The 17,717-nt window shown below is 39.0% G+C and overlaps 1 pseudogene across 1 annotated transcript; it reads left to right on the top strand.

Moving 5' to 3' along the window:
* The first annotated feature begins 359 nt into the window (after nt 1-359).
* Nucleotides 360-16,574, top strand: LOC309634609 (nucleophosmin-like; annotated as a pseudogene). Its single transcript has 2 exons — nt 360-9,052; nt 16,378-16,574. The product of its transcript is annotated as a nucleophosmin-like (transcript).
* Nucleotides 16,575-17,717: the final 1,143 nt, after the last annotated feature.

Here is a 17,717-nt window from a genome sequence, read left to right on the forward strand (position 1 = left end):
ATATTTTGTAGAACAACCCTGAATTTTAGTTTATCTGTTGTTTTCTCATGATTTGGGGGAAGAATACCCCAGAGGTGATGTGCCCCACTCATCCCCTCATAAGGGGGAACATGATGTTAAAATCACTAATCACTGGTGTGGTGATCACATGGTTAAGGTGCTGTCTGCTAGTTTTCTCCACTGTACTGGGACAAGTTTTCCCTTTTCGTCTAACAACATTCATTAGAGGAGTGGCACTATGTCTAGCTTACACTAAAGGAGAAGAGAATTAAGCTCTACCCCCCCAGAGAGGGGAGTGGTATCTACATAAATTATTTGGAATTCTTCTGTAAGAAAGATTTGCCTCTTCTCCCCCATTTATTTATGTTAGTATAAAAGTAAGATTTAAAAAAAAATTATTCAGGTTATAATTCAATCCTCTCTCTCTCTCTTTTTTTTTTTTTTTTTGCTCAAATTGTTTCACCTTTTAGCATTTCAAGCTTTCAAGTTGGTTCCTATGTCCTTTTGACATGCTCCATCTTTTTTTTAAAAATGCATTTCCTCTCAGTCTGGCACTACGAGTGCTCCAGGATCATCTTTGATTTTCTGTGACCCAGGACTAGAATCAGATATTTCTCCAAGGAGCTTTGGTTCCTAATGTTGGAAAATGACTTCTGGAAACCAAGTCCAGGTGCTGGTGTGCTTGTTGCTACTGAGATTTCACTGCTTCTTGGCCCTCTCAAAGGACAGAGCTAGGAAATATATACATGTGCACTAACCCATGTACACACACATATCAATAATTGTTTTGTATCAATCTATCTGTTCAAATATTAAATTAAACATGCGTTTGTACTGATGTTTCCAGCTCTAATCTACCACCAGGTTTATTTCAGCCTTCCCCACTTGCGTATTTGTAACTTCTGTCCCTCGCAGTTAGAAACCTGACTCTCATTATCTGAAATTTATTTACATATTTCTTTATTGCTTGTATACTTGTAAAGCAGTTTCACAATTGCCAACCCATAACCCTGTAAAAAATGAATTTACCAACAAGAGTACAGTGTTTATGTATAGTTCTTTTCATTTTTAGCTTTATAGCATCTAGTAAAAACACTATTTTCCAAAGTTACTTAGGTCAGCCCTTTTTTACTCCATCAGTTTGTTTTTAAATAATAATGTTGCCTTGTCATGCAAGTAACATATTCTTGTTGTAGAGATAAGAGCAAGCAAAAAAAGAAAATACAACTCATCCAATACCATGACTTAGCAATAACAAGATAACCACAGCTTACATTTTGGTGGACTGTGTGTATGTGTGTTATTTTTACTAATATTGAAATTATTCTTTATATTCTTTTGTATGATTTTTTTTTATCTAATATTATGGATCCTTAAGGAAGTATAAGTTTATAGACAGAAGCATCTGCCATTAAGATTCATGTTATAAAGGCCACTCTGGTGGCATGGAGAGAATACAGTGGAGGTGAAGGGAAGGAAGGAGATATTGAAATCAGAAACAGTAGTTAGGCAGATAGAATTACCTAGACCGAGAGATGATATATGACATATTTAGAGTAACAGTGGGAATAGCTGGATTTGAGAGGCATTCAGGATAGAATTGCCAGGATTTTAGCAAATGATTGGATACTGGAGTGAGGCAGAAAGAAGAGTTGAAGACATCTGACATTTTAAGATGAAATGGACCCATAAGCAGTGATGACATTTATCAATGTCCATGAAGAACACAAAGCAAAGGATGGGTTTTACAGAGAAGGTGATAGTTTTATTATTATACGTATTGAGTTTGAGATGCTTCAGGTCTTCCAGCTGGAGCAGGTCAAAGATTAGTTGGAAGTTTGTGTCTGGTGCTCAGATAAGAGGATCAAGCTGGAGGCAGAACTTGTAGAGAAAATACTGGAGTTCACACCAAGAGATTGGGTGAAATCAATCAGGGTGATGTGGAAAGCTGAAGAAAAGAACAACAAACAGAGTTGGAAATTTAGATAACATTTAATATTTGGTCAAAGGAAGAGGAATCAGCAAAGGAAAGAGAGGAAAGGGAAAAGTGGTCCAAGAGCTAAGAAGAGAACCAAAGGTGAGTTGTATCTAGAAAGTAAGAAGTGTGCAGAATTCAGAGAATGGAGTGGTCAACTGTGCCAGTGCTGCAGTCACAAAGATGAGGAGGTTTCCAAGGACTGAAGGAGGCAAGGACATTGAAGTAACACGTGTCAACTCTCCTTCCAAGAATGTGAAGGTGAAAAAAAGCAGAATCACAGAGTGGTATCTTGAGGATTATTTAGGGTAGATGAGAGGCATTGTTTCCTTTCTTTCTCTCCTTATTAGGACTGGGGACACTGACAGGGCAAAGGTTGGAGGTGAGGAGGCTCTCCAAAGTCTGACGGCCAAGTGGGTCTCCTGTCCTTTAAGTTACCCTTATAGCCCAAAAGCCTAGTGAGGAGTTACTGCCAAATGTGAAGAAAGTAGAAATTCTTAGTGTGGGTTATGTGAGGGCAGGGCTGACAAAAAATATTCTGAGTCTTCACTGTTTATACACACACAAGGAGAAGGCCAAAAGAAATAATAAAAAAGATTACTTGTTTAAAATGGTGTTTGGGAGAGTTATTGTATAACACAGTTAAAGCTACAGTTAGAAATTCTGGGATTCCTTGAAGAAAACCATAGTAACACAATTTTGTGCTTTTTACCCATGATGTGGTTTTTAAACTCAGTCAATCTACAATGCTCAGGTGGTTCAAGAACAATAATACAATGTGTTTCCTGAGGGTTTCAGATATGTAAAGACCTTGAGCATGAGTGGAACTCCAGTGAACCACTATAATACTGTGAGAAAAATCTAAGCCTCAAAAGAAAAATCTACATTTCATTGCTTGTGTGGGAGTAAATGTTTTAGATTTGTCTAAACAAACAATTTCAACTTATTTATTTATGCTACATTTTATAGAAGAATCCACTGAAAACATAAACAACCCTGAACTGAAATATGGGCTGCTTATTTATTGAATGGCTCTTTTTAAAGATAATAATCATGTGAGTCACAGAAGTTAACTGTTCCCTTTTGTAACACAATGTGGAATTTCTTTTTATGTGAACAAAGATACAATTATTTACAAGTAAAATAAAAAGAATTTCTTTTTAATTTTTGAAATTAAGAACACAGATTTATATCAAACTTTGACTGAATACAGATAGAAATTCTACTCTATGCTCTGCACGTACTATACCACTCTACTCTACTCTAGACTTATTACAATGTAAGTATATTCTGAAGAAGAGCCTTCATGGTGAGGAGTGAGAAATAGAGCCATGAGTGCCAACCATGTTGCCAAATGGCAAGTCTGTTCTGTTGCCAAATGGCAAGTCACTTGCTATCTCTGGATTTTGATCAGAGCACATTTTGCCAATTCTCTGATTCCACGCTCCTATATGAAACATGTAATTCCATTCTCGCCTCTGGAAATCAGAGAGGTAAAATCTTCTGATGAGGTGACTAAGGCAAAAAGAAACTCATTGACTTACTGAAGACAAAGAACAAAAACATCAAAAGAACCAGAAGTAAGATAGAAAGTCTCAGTTCACACCAGCATAGTACAGTGGCTAACAGCAAAGGCTCGGGATTGGGACTGCCTGAGCTGGAGCCCTAGGTAAGTCATTTACCCTCAATATCCCCATCCTAAAAATGGGCTAAAAATAGACCTAGTGCTTAGGGTTGTTGTGAGAGTTGAAGAGTTAGAATAAGAAAAATGCTTAAAACAGTACCTACTGCATGTAAAAAACTCAAGAAATGTTAGTTATTCATATTATTTGCACTACCTTCCTCATATTTAGCCTTCAAGGGCTTGAATTTCTTAGTCAAACACAATGTAAATTAAACTACTCCTCAAAAACTCACTCAACCAGGGCCAGACCCAAGTATTAAGTGGCCTGAAGATTACACAATTTGGGAGGCCATTTTTAAGATTACGCAATCTGGGAGAATTATGAATTATGAATGCAGCAGAGGCCCCTGTCAGAACACAGGCATTTGAGGAGCTTGAAGTGTAAGCATCATCAGCCTCCTCTTCTATCCATCCTCCTCTGCTCTCCACCATCACATCATAGAATACAGCATGTTGCTTTGACTTGGAAACTCTCTCTTGTTGTAAAACAGAACAAACGTAGGAATTCTACAAATCATCCACAGCCTAGTCCTGACTCCACTGAGAGGTTCTTGGATCCCCTACAACTCACAGCTGAGAGACTCACAGAATGTTTGAAGTTGGAAGAGACCAACTGGATGTTTTATTACAAAAGCATGCTTTACGTGCAGGTCCAGAGGCCAGTTCTGTAACTGCTGGGTCCTGACATCCAGGAGGAGCAGATGGGGATGGTGAGGCTGCCAAAGAGCAGGGCCCCAAGCAGCTGCACGTGGCGTGTGTTGAGAGCCAGCTTTCTCAGACAATGCTCGAGATGGCTCAAGTTACCCAATGCCTGAGTGAAGTGAGCTGTTATTTATTCTAAAAGAATAGAGCTGAGGAGAGAAAAGAAGAGGATGAGGGTAAAAGAGAAAGAAAGCAAAAGACGTTTCCTGCTTGTCCTCTCAAAAGGCAGTGAGACATTTTCCTTAAAGGCTTCACTCTGACCGGACAACCCTCCCTTGAATACTTCACTATAAGGCAGTGAAGGGAGAGCCGGGCAGTGGGAGAGCAGGAGCATTTGAAGGCAAACAACTAGGGAGAGAGTTTTCTTTTCTTTCTTTCTTTTTTTTTTAAATTTTCCTAGCAAACCATCCCAAACCCCTGCAGTTATCATTATTTATCTACACTAAGCAAGCTTAATCATGAATATACTAATAGAATTTCCTCTCCCTTGCGGGGGTCCAGGCAGGGGTAGTATTATGGAAGAAGAAAAAGAGGAATATTGGAATTATCTTTATAGCTCATCTGTAAAACTCCTTCTCCTTTGAAGAAGGCAGTACAGCTCAGTGATTAACACGGCCTGGCTCCATTTCCTTTCAGCTGCATCCTGGGTAATAGGTAAACCTTTCTTAACCTTAGTTTCCTTGAATGTGAAATGGAGAGGAACATGGCGCCTATCTCATGGGAGTGCTGGGGAGGCTGAATGAGACAAGACAAATCAAATTCCTAACAAGGCACCTATTAAGTGCTCTAAAAGTGCAGCTATGACTATTTGACTATTAGACGTGACTCGATATTTTCTTAATCCAACGTACCAATCACTTCACTGGTCAAAGGAAATATGATCCGAAGCTTTCTTGAAAGTAACAATTACTAAACCCTTCTTTCTCTTTCTTGATTGTTAACTTGTTGTTTCCCAAATTATAGCTTTGTTCTTTTAACTTTTAAAATATGAAAAAATCACCAACCGAAGGCCTCTAAGTCGAACATTTCCACAGAACACTAGCTGTGGCTGAAACTGCTTTAAGAAATAATGCTCTCAATGAGAACACAATGTTTGGAAGCTAGTCATTACCATCGTATTAAAGCAGTACTATATGTTCAAGTTTCAGCCTTGAAACATATGTTCCAAACACAATGTTTGGAAATTTGTCATTAACATCTTATTAAAGTAGTACTATATGTTCAAGTTTCAGCCTTCCTTAAATCTATTCTTGGGAGGATACCCAGATCCTCGGATCTGTTGCAGAAGTAGAGAGTGAGGTCCTTGGCCCTGAGGAGTTTATCATTTATAGAGCAACTGGCTGTAGACAGAATCACATAAATAAATGTAACAGAAGCACATAAGCAAATATTTATACATAGCTGAGCACAGCTGCTTAGGTTTACACAGGTGCAAAATAATATATCAGGGAAAGTATTTTTTAATGGTTATTACAGTACTTGGCAACTAGAATACAGAGCAATGTAAGTTTTGCAATTGCACAGAACTATATACACATGGTCTTCGTGGTTGCTAAAAAGTATGTGGAGCCTAAGGAAGCTCAGAAATTAGTGAAGAAGAAAGAAATTCCAAATTCAGGGAAGAGCAGGTACAATGAATTGGAAACGAGTGGGGCTGAATTGTTGCTGTTTTTGTTGTTGTTGTTGTTGACAGTTATTCGTGACTGATACTTGAACACTTCCACTGTGTCAGGAATAGGCTTTAAATGAATCTCACAACAATCCAAAGAGGTTGTGTCCTTGTTACTCACATTTCACAGATGAGGAAACTGAGGCTCAGGGAAATTCAGTGCCTTGACCAAAATGTGTGTTTTAAGTGTCAGCAAGTGCCGATACTGGCATTTGAACCTGGATCTGTCTGATTTTAAACCTGCCCTCTTAAGCTATTACTCCACTTCCTTGCTGTCATGAACTGAAAAGAGTGGTAAAAGGGATCAGTGGGAAAAAAGACTGTTAACTAAGCCCCTTAAAGCCCCAAATGAAGATCATGACAGGACAAGACTGTGTAGAAGAAAGAGGTGGTCGTGGGAAGAGGAGACTTGGATGAGGAGAAGCCAGCAAGAGGGGCGCCAATGGCACATATCTATCTACCATCCAAAGCATTACTGACAAACTCTTCCTTTATTACTAAGCAAATTGTTTTTACCTGAAAACTTTAACTCCCTAACAAACATTGCAGCATCACAATACCACACAGTAAAAAGCAGGTCATCCCAAACATGCATATAGATAACCAGAGAAAGAGAGTACTGGTTATCCACTTGGTGACCTGGCCAATTGGTAAACAAACTGGAAAAATATCTGCTGCCTTAATAACTACTCCACGAAGTAACCTTCTCTCAATGAGTTCCTTGTACAGCATTCTCTATTAACCTATCCATTAGGGTAAGAGTGAATCTCTCAGGAAGGATGCACCTAGACTCGGGTCCAGGCTCAAACACCTATTGGCTTTGTGACCCTAGACAAGCTTTGTAAGAGCTCTAGGCATCATCTCTAACATATGCCTAGTAGATCTATCCTAGGTTTATGGAGAGGATTAACTGAGATGATACACGTGAAACACTTAGTACAATGCTTAGCCCATAGTAAGTGCTCAAACATCTTAGCTGTTGTTATTAAAGATGTTATAAGACAGGTAAAGTGCTTTATAAGCTCTTCAAGGCAGTTAGAGGCATCCTTTCTCTTTGCTACTTAATTAGCAATGATATTCTTCTGTTGGGGATACAAAAATCTGCCATTTAGTGCCTCTGTATCAGGCAAGCACATTTCTGCTGTGGGTGGTACCACTTATTGATGTGGGATATAGATCTAATTAAGCGCAATACATTGGAACTCCAGGAGTCAAATCCTAGAGCTGCAGTGGTCCGGGGGTGGGGGTGGCACCACTGCTAATTGAACATTTCCTCTGGGGCTTTTTGTTTCCCTCTGGCTTCCTGTGAAGCTGCTCACTGGGTTCAAGCAGCCAGGGTTTGCAGTGCAGTTAAATGACGCCCCGGTTGCGCAGTTGCACAAGGCTTTGTTTGGGTATTGCTCAGTCAAAATGATGTAGGAGCTGGGTGGTCGGGGGAGTGCAATCTACTGCAACTGTTCATCATTACCCAGATAAGCTTGAGAAGCCTCCCAATTAACCTTCATGTGTAATAAAGCCAATCAGTACCGAAAACAAGAATTTCTCATTTACTGAAATGATATTTGGCTTGTAATAGCTGTCTGGGAATGTTGAACCAGGTAGAAAACATGGAGAAAATCGCCCTCCTCCCCGCAAATTTAAGCTTGGTGATTATTTAAAAAAAAAAAAAAAAAAAAAAGACCATGAATTTCATTTGGTAGCCTAAGCTGTTTTTGTCCTGATTTCAAGGTAAGAACAGAAATATATATTATGTCTTCTGCTGTAAAATAATATACTAAAACATACCTGCAACTTAAAACCTGATATAAATGTATGAGGCATATCAATGTTTTCCTAAGTTCCTGTGGCTTAAAAATCTAAATAGCAGAAATTAATTTGGAAACATATTTTCTTTACATATATGTTTCATCTTTTCAGAGAAACAAAACAGAGTAAAGAAAATGCAGCATTTATGTAAATAAGAGAAGGACACATCACTATAAAAATTAATATGGCCAGTCAAACGATACCATTTTTTGAGATCTTGCTGTGTCCACATTACTGTGCTATACTGGAGGGTCAATATAATATTAAGGGTGAGAAGAATAAACCTCATTAATTTTGTGTCTAATAGGCCCTCAAATGTTTATTGAAATGAATTCAATTTAACTTCATTGAATTGATTTATACTGACTTGAATTAGGACAATTATAACACACTGTCACTTTACTTAAATCTCTAATCTAGCCAAGGAATTAAATATAAATGCATGAAATTTTAAATAATGCAAATAATGAATAAAAATACATGACTATAATTTTTTTAAATAATGGCTATTCTCCAGAACAGTAGTTGTTTATCTCTGTCCACCTCCTCTCCCACCTAAACATGTGCCACCAACCTCATGGAAAACTCAATGGATGTGGGCACGGACCCTGAAGTCCCAGAATTATCTTTTTGGTTGTCAGCTAAAGGCTGACAAAGATTATCACTTTAAAGTGGATAATGATGAAAATGAGCACCAGTTATCTTTAAGAACAGTCAGTTTAGGGGCTGGTGCAAAGGATGAATTGCATACTGTTGAAGCAGAGGCAGTGAATTATGAAGGCAGTCCAATTAAAGTAACACTGGCAACTTTGAAAATGTCTGTATAGCCAACAGTTTCCCGTGAGAGCTTTGAAATTACACCACCTGTGATCTTACAGTTGAAGTGTGGTTGAGGGCCTGTGCATACTAGTGCACACACCTAGTAGCTGTGGAGGAAGATACAGATTCAGAAGATGAAGAGGAGGAGGATGCGAAACTCTTAAGTATATCTGGAAAACCTTTCTGCCCCTGTAAGTGATAGCAAGTTTCCACAAAAAAAAAGTAAAACTTGCTGCTGATGAAGATGAAGATGATGATGATGTTGATTTTGGTAATGAGGAAGCTAAAGAAAAAAGCTCCAGTAAAGAAATCTATATAAAATACTCCAGCCAAAAATGCACAAAAATCAAACCAGAATGGAAAAAACTTGAGGGGGGAGGAGCAAGATGGCGGAAGAGTAAGACGCGGAGATCACCTTGCTTCCCACAGATACAGTAGAAATACATCTACACGTGGAACTGCTCCTACAGAACACCCACTGAACGCTGGCAGAAGACGTCAGACCTCCCAAAAGGCAAGAAACTCCCCACGTACTTGGGTAGGGCAAAGGAAAAAGAAATAACAGAGACAAAAGAATAGGGACGGGACCTGCACCAGTGGGAGGGAGCTGTGAAGGAGGAAAGGTTTCCACACACTAGGAAGCCCCTTCGTGGGCAGAGACTGCGGGTGGCAGAGGGGGGAAGCTTCGGAGCCACGGAGGAGAGCGCAGCCACAGGGGTGCGGAGGGCAAAGCGGAGAGATTCCCACACGGAGGATCGGTGCTGAGTAGCACTCACCAGACCAAGAGGCTTGTCTACTCAGCCGCCAGGGCAGGCGGGGGCTGGGAGCTGAGGCTCGGGATTCGGTGCTAGCCGGGAAGGAGTCCGGGAAAAAGTCTGCAGCTGCCGAAGAGGCAAGAGACTCTTTCTTGCCTCTTTGTTTCCTGGTGCGCAAGGAGAGGGGATTCAGAGCGCCGCCTAAACGAGCTCCAGAGACGGGCGCGAGCCGCGGCTATCAGCGCGGACCCCAGAGACGGGCCTGAGACGCTAAGGCTGCTGCTGCCGCCACCAAGAAGCCTGTGAGCGAGCACAGGTCACTCTCCACACCGCCCCTCCCGGGAGCCTGTGCAGCCCGCCACTGCCAGGGTCCCGTGATCCAGGGACAACTTCGCAGGGAGAACGCACGGCGCGCCTCAGGCTGCTGCAACGTCACGCCGGCCTCTGCCGCCATGGGCTCGTCCTGCATCCGTGCCCCTCCCTCCCCCCGTCCTGAGTGAGCCAGAGCCCCCGAAGCAGCTGCTTCTTTAACCCCGTCCTGTCTGGGCGGGGAACAGACGCCCTCAGGCGACCTACATGCAGAGGCGGGTCCAAATCCAAAGCTGAACCCCGGGAGCTGTACGAACAAAGAACAGAAAGGGAAATCTCTCCCAGCAGCCTCAGAAGCAGCGGATTAAAACTCCACAAACAACTTGATGTGCCTGCATCTGTTGAATACCTGAATAGACAACGAATCATCCCAAATTCAAGAGGTGGACTTTGGGAGCAGGATATATTAATTTTTCCCCTTTTCCTTTTTTTGTGAGTGTATATGTGTATGCTTCTGGGTGAGATTTTGTCTGTATAGCTTTGCTTTCACCATTAGTCCTGGGGTTAGGTCTGTCCGTGTTTTTTTGTTGTTGTTGTTGTTGTTGTTGTTTTTACTTAAAATTTTTTTTCCTAATAAATGTTTTCTTAATAATTTTTTCCTTATTTTATATTTTTAGAAATTAAAAAAAATTTTAACAAGTTTTTTCATATTTTTTATTTTAAAAAAATTTAAAAAAAATTTTTTTCTTAATAAATTCTTTTCTTAATTTTTTTCTTATTTTTTACTATAAAAAAATAATAAATCTATTTTTAAAATTAAAAAAAATTTTTTTTCTGGATACATTTATTCTTAATAATTTTTTTTCTTATTTTTTATTATAATAGCTTTATTTTATTTTATTTTATCCTCTTTCTTTCTTTCCTTCTATTTTTTTCTCCCTTTTATTCTGAGCCGTGTGGATGGAAGGTTCTTGGTGCTCCAGCCAGGCATCAGGGCTGTGCCTCTGAGGTGGGAGAGCCAACTTCAGGACACTGGTCCACAAGAGACCTCCCAGCTCCACGTAACACCAAACGGCGAAAATCTCCCAGAGATCTCCATCTCAACATCAAGACCCAGCTTCACTCAATGACCAGCAAGCTACAGTGCTGGACACCCTATGCCAAACAACTAGCAAGACAGGAACACAGCCCCATCCATTAGCAGAGAGGCTGCCTAAAATCATAATAAGGCCACAGACACCCCAAAACACACCACCAGATGTGGACGTGCCCACCAGAAAGACAAGATCCAACCTCATCCACCAGAACACAGGCACTAGTCCCGTCCACCAGGAAGCCTACACAACCCACTGAACCAACCTTAGCCACTGGGGACAGATACCAAAAACAACAGGAACTACGAACCTGCAGCCTGTGAAAAGGAGACCCCGAACACAGTAAGATAAGCAAAATGAGAAGACAAAAAAACACACAGCAGGTGAAGGAGCAGAGTCAAAACACACCAGACCTAACAAATGAAGAGGAAATAGGCAGTCTACCTGAAAAAGAATTCAGAATAATGATAGTAAAGATGATCCAAAATCTCGGAAATACAATAGACAAAATGCAAGAAACATTTAACAAGGATGTAGAAGAACTAAAGAGGAACCAAGCAACGATGAAAAACACAATAAATGAAATTAAAAATACTCTAGACGGGATCAATAGCAGAATAACTGAGGCAGAAGAACGGATAAGTGACCTGGAAGACAGAATGGTGGAATTCACTGCTGTGGAACAGAATAAAGAAAAAAAAATGAAAAGAACTGAGGACAGTCTCAGAGACCTCTGGGACAACATTAAACACACCAACATTCGAATTATAGGGGTCCCAGAAGAAGAAGAGAAAAAGAAAGGGACTGAGAAAATATTTGAAGAGATTATAGTTGAAAACTTCCCTAATATGGGAAAGGAAATAGTTAATCAAGTCCTGGAAGCACAGAGAGTCCCATACTGGATAAATCCAAGGAGAAACACGCCAAGACACATATTAATCAAACTATCAAAAATTAAATATAAAGAAAACATATTAAAAGCAGCAAGGGAAAAATAACAAATAACACACAAGGGAATCCCCATAAGGTTAACAGCTGATCTTTCAGCAGAAACTCTGCAAGCCAGAAGGGAGTGGCAGGATATACTTAAAGTAATGAAGGAGAAAAACCTACAACCAAGGTTACTCTACCCAGCAAGGATCTCATTCAGATTTGATGGAGAAATTAAAACCTTTACAGACAAGCAAAAGCTGAGAGAGTTCAGCACCATCAAACCAGCTTTACAACAAATGCTAAAAGAACTTCTGTAGGCAAGAAACACAAGAGAAGGAAAACACCTACAATAACAAACACAAAATATTTAAGAAAATGGGAATAGGAACATACATATCAATAATTACCTTAAATGTAAATGGATTAAATGCTCCCACCAAAAGACACAGACTGGCTGAATGGATACAAAAGCAAGACACATATGTATGCTGTCTACAAGAGACGCACTTCAGACCTAGAGACACATACAGACTGAAAGTGAGGGGATGGAAAAAGATATTCCATGCAAATGGAAATCAAAAGAAAGCTGGAGTGGCAATTCTCATATCAGACAAAATAGACTTTAAAATAAAGACTATTACAAGAGACAAAGAAGGACACTATATAATGATCAAGGGATCGATCCAAGAGGAAGGTATAACAATTGTACATATTTATGCACCCAACATAGGAGCACCTCAATACATAAGGCAAATACTAACAGCCATAAAAGGGGAAATCAACAGTAACACAATCATAGTAGGGGACTTTAACACCCCACTTTCACCAATGGACAGATCATCCAAAATGAAAATAAATAAGAAAACACAAGCTTTAAATAATACATTAAACAAGACGGACTTAATTGATATTTATAGGACATTCCACCCAAAAACAACAGAATATACATTTATCTCAAGTGCTCATGGAACATTCTCCAGGATAGATCATATCTTGGGTCACAAATCAAGCCTTGGTAAATTTAAGAAAATTGAAATCGTATCAAGTATCTTTTCCGACCACAACGCTATGAGACTAGATATCAATTACAGGAAAAGATCTGTAAAAGATACAAACACATGGAGGCTACACAATACACTACTTAATAACGAAGTGATCACTGAAGAAATCAAAGGGGAAATAAAAAAATACCTAGAAACAAATGACAATGGAGACACGACGACCCAAAACCTATGGGATGCAGCAAAAGCAGTGCTAAGAGGGAAGTTTATAGCAATACAAGCCTACATCAAGAAACAGGAAATATCTCGAATAAACAACCTAACCTTGCACCTAAAGCAATTAGAGAAAGAAGAGCAAAAAAACCCCAAAGCTAGCAGAAGGAAAGAAATCATAAAGATCAGATCAGAAATAAATGAAAAAGAAATGAAGGAAACGATAGCAAAAATCAATGAAACTAAAAGCTGGTTCTTCGAGAAGATAAACAAAATTGATAAACCATTAGCCAGACTCATCAAGAGAAAAAGGGAGTAGACTCAAATCAATAGAATTAGAAATGAAAAAGGAGAAGTAACAACTGACACTGCAGAAATACAAACAATCATGAGAGATTACTACAAGCAACTCTATGCCAATAAAATGGACAACCTGGAAGAAATGGACAGATTCTTAGAAATGCACAACCTACTGAGACTGAACGAGGAAGAAATAGAAAATATGAACAGACCAATCACAAGCACTGAAATTGAAACTGTGATTAAAAATCTTCCAACAAACAAAAGCCCAGGACCAGATGGCTTCACAGGCGAATTCTATCAAACATTTAGAGAAGAGCTAACACCTATCCTTCTCAAACTCTTCCAAAATATTGCAGAGGGAGGAACACTCCCAAACTCATTCTACGAGGCCACCATCACCCTGATACCAAAACCAGACAAAGATGTCACAAAGAAAGAAAACTACAGGCAATATCACTGATAAACATAGATGCAAAAATCCTCAACAAAATACTAGCAAACAGAATCCAACAGCACATTAAAAGGATTATACACCATGATCAAGTGGGGTTTATTCCAGGAATGCAAGGATTCTTCAATATACGCAAATCAATCAACGTGATACATCATATTAACAAATTGAAGGAGAAAAACCATATGATCATCTCAATAGATGCAGAGAAAGCTTTCGACAAAATTCAACACCCATTTATGATAAAAGCCCTGCAGAAAGTAGGCATAGAGGGAACTTTCCTCAACATAATAAAGGCCATATATGACAAACCCACAGCCAACACTGTCCTCAATGGTGAAAAACTGAAACCATTTCCACTAAGATCAGGAACAAGACAAGGTTGCCCACTCTCACCACTATTATTCAACATAGTTTTGGAAGTGTTAGCCACAGCAATCAGAGAAGAAAAAGAAATAAAAGGAATCCAAATCGGAAAAGAAGTAAAGCTGTCACTGTTTGCAGATGACATACTATACATAGAGAATCCTAAAACTGCCACCAGAAAACTACTAGAGCTAATCAATGAATTTGGTAAAGTAGCAGGATACAAAATTAATGCACAGAAATCTCTTGCATTCCTATATACTAATGATGAAAAATCTGAAAGTGAAATTAAGAAAACACTCCCGTTTACCATTGCAACAAAAAGAATAAAATATCTAGGAATAAACCTACCTAAGGAGACAAAAGACCTGTATGCAGAAAATTATAGGACACTGATGAAAGAAATTAAAGATGATACAAATAGATGGAGAGATATACCATGTTCTTGGATTGGAAGAATCAACATTGTGAAAATGACTCTACTACCCAAAGCAATCTACAGATTCAATGCAATCCCTATCAAACTACCACTGGCATTTTTCACAGAACTAGAACAGAAAATTTCACAATTTGTATGGAGACACAAAAGATCCTGAATAGCCAAAGCAATCTTGAGAACAAAAAATGGAGCTGGAGGAATCAGGCTCCCTGACTTCAGACTATATTACAAAGCGACAGTAATCAAGACAGTTTGGTACTGGCACAAAAACAGAAATATAGATCAATGGAACAGGATAGAAAGCCCAGAGATAAACCCACGCATATATGGTCACCTTATCTTTGATAAAGGAGGCAAGCATATACAGTGGAGAAAAGACAGCCTCTTCAATAAGTGGTGCTGGGAAAATTGGACAGGTACATGTAAAAGTATGAAATTAGAACACTCCCTGACACCATACACAAAAATAAACTCAAAATGGATTAAAGACCTAAGTGTAAAGCCAGACACTATCAAACTCTTAGAGGAAAACATAGGCAGAACACTGTATGACATAAATCACAGCAAGATCCTTTTTGACCCACCTCCTAGAGAAATGGAAATAAGAACACAAATAAACAAATGGGACCTAATGAAACTTAAAAGCTTTTGCACAGCCAAGGAAACCATAAACAAGACCAAAAGACAACCCTCAGAATGGGAGAAAATATTTGCAAATGAAGCAACTGACAAAGGATTAATCTCCAAGATTTACAAGCAGCTCATGCAGCTCAATATCAAAAAAACAAACAACCCAATCCAAAAATGGGCAGAAGACCTAAATAGACATTTCTCCAAAGAAGATATACAGATTGCCAACAGACACATGAAAGAATGCTCAACATCATTAATCATTAGAGAAATGCAAATCAAAACTACAATGAGGTATCATCTCACACCCGTCAGAATGGCCATCATCAAAAAATCTACACACAATAAATGCTGGAGAGGGTGTGGAGAAAAGGAAACACTCTTGCACTGTTGGTGGGAATGTAGATTGATACAGCCACTATGGAGAACAGTATGGAGGTTCCTTAAAAAACTAAAAATAGAACTACCATACGACCCAGCAATCCCACTACTGGGCATATACCCTGAGAAAACCATAAGTCAAAAAGAGTCATGTACCAAAATGTTCATTGCAGCTCTATTTACAATAGCCAGGACATGGAAGCAACCTAAGTGTCCATCATCGGATGAATGGATAAAGAAGATGTGGCACATATATACAGTAGAATATTACTCAGCCATAAAAAGAAATGAAATGGAGGTATTTGTAATGAGGTGGATGGAGTTAGAGTCTGTCATACAGAGTGAAGTAAGTCAGAAAGAGAAAAACAAATACAGTATGCTAACACATATATATGGAATCTAAAAAAAAAAAAAAAAAGGTCATGAAGAACCTAGTGGCAAGATGGGAATAAAGACACAGACCTACTAAAGAATGGACTTGAGGATAGGGGGAGGGGGAGGGGCGAGATGTGACAGGGTGAGAGAGTGTCATGGACATATATACACTACCAAATGTAAAATAGATAGCTAGTGGGAAGCAGCCACATAGTACAGGGAGATCAGCTCGGTGCTTTGTGACCGCCTGGGGGGGGTGGGATGGGGAGGGTGGGAGGGAGGGAGATGCGGGAGGGAGGAGATATGGGAACGTGTGTATATGTGTAGCTGATTCACTTTGTTATAAAGCAGAAACCAACACACCATTGTGAAGCAATTATACTTCAATAAAGATGTTTAAAAAAAAAAAGAAACAAAAAACTTGAAACCTTCGACACCGAGATCAAAGGTCAAGAATCCTTAAAAAAAATAGGAAAGAACTCCTAAAACACCAAAAGAACCTAGTTCTATAGAAGACATTAAAGCAAAAATGCAAACAAGCATAGAAAAAGATTGTTCTCTTCCCAAAGTGGAAGCCAAGTTCATCACTTATGTGAGGAATTCTTCCCAGATGACTGACCAGGAGTCTATTCAAGATCTCTGCAGTGGAAGTGGAGGAAGTCTCTTTAAGAAATAGTTTACAAAAAAAAAAAAAGAAATAGTTTAAATGGTTTGTTATAATTTTCCGTCTTTTTCATTTCTGTAACAGTTGACATCTGGCAGCCCTTTTTATAATGCAGAATGAGAACTTTCCCTACCATTTCTGATAAATGTTGTCCAGGTTCCATTGCCAAGAATGTGTTGTCCAAAATGCCTGTTTAGTTTTTAAAGATGAAACGCCACCCTTTGCTTGGTTTTAAGTATGTATGGAATGTTATCATAGGGCATAGTAATAGTGGTGGTCAGACAAATGGAAATGGTAGGGAGACAAAAATATACATGTGAAATAAATTCAATATGTTAATAAAGTAAACAAATAAACAAGTATAATTAATAAATTACGGTAGACACACAGGAAGCTGCAAAAATGATACACAGAATCCCATGAATCCTTTACCCAGCTTCCATGGTGCCATTTTATACGACTGTAGTATAATATCAAAATCAGGGAACTGACATTGGTACCATACTGATAACTAGACTACAGACTTTATTTGGTTTTCCCCAGTTTTTGCCTGCCACTCAACTGTATGTGTACATGTGTGTGTGCTTATAATAGCATGTAGTTCTATGAGATTTAATCCCCTGTATAGATTTGTGTAACCACCACCACAATCAGGACACAGAACTATTCCCTCACTCCAAAGGGACTCCTTCAGTTTACCACTTTGTAATCTCACCCACCCCCAATCACAATCACTAATCTGTTCTCCATTTCTATTGCTTTGCCATTCTAAGAATGTTATGTAAGTAGAATCATATAGTATGTAACCTTTTGAGATTGGCTTTTTTCACTAAGCATAATGCCCCTGAGGTCCATCTAAGTTGTTCCATTTGTCAATAGTTTGTTCTTTTTTTATGGCTGAGTGGTATTCCATGATATGGACATACCAGTGTCTGTTTAACTATTCACCCATTAAAGGACATTTAGGTTGTTCCCAATTTAGGGCTATTACAATTAAAACTGCTATGAACATTCATGTATACATGTTTTTGTCCATCTAAGTTTCCATTTCTCTGGGATGAATGCCCAGGAGTACAAATATTGGGTTGTATGGTAGTTGCGTTGTTAGCTTTGAAGAAACTGCCACACATTCCCCCCAGCAGGTATAT

This window comes from Balaenoptera borealis (assembly GCF_965194805.1).
Source record: "Balaenoptera borealis genome assembly, chromosome: 9".
In the NCBI taxonomy this organism is placed as follows: Eukaryota; Metazoa; Chordata; class Mammalia; order Artiodactyla; family Balaenopteridae; genus Balaenoptera; species Balaenoptera borealis.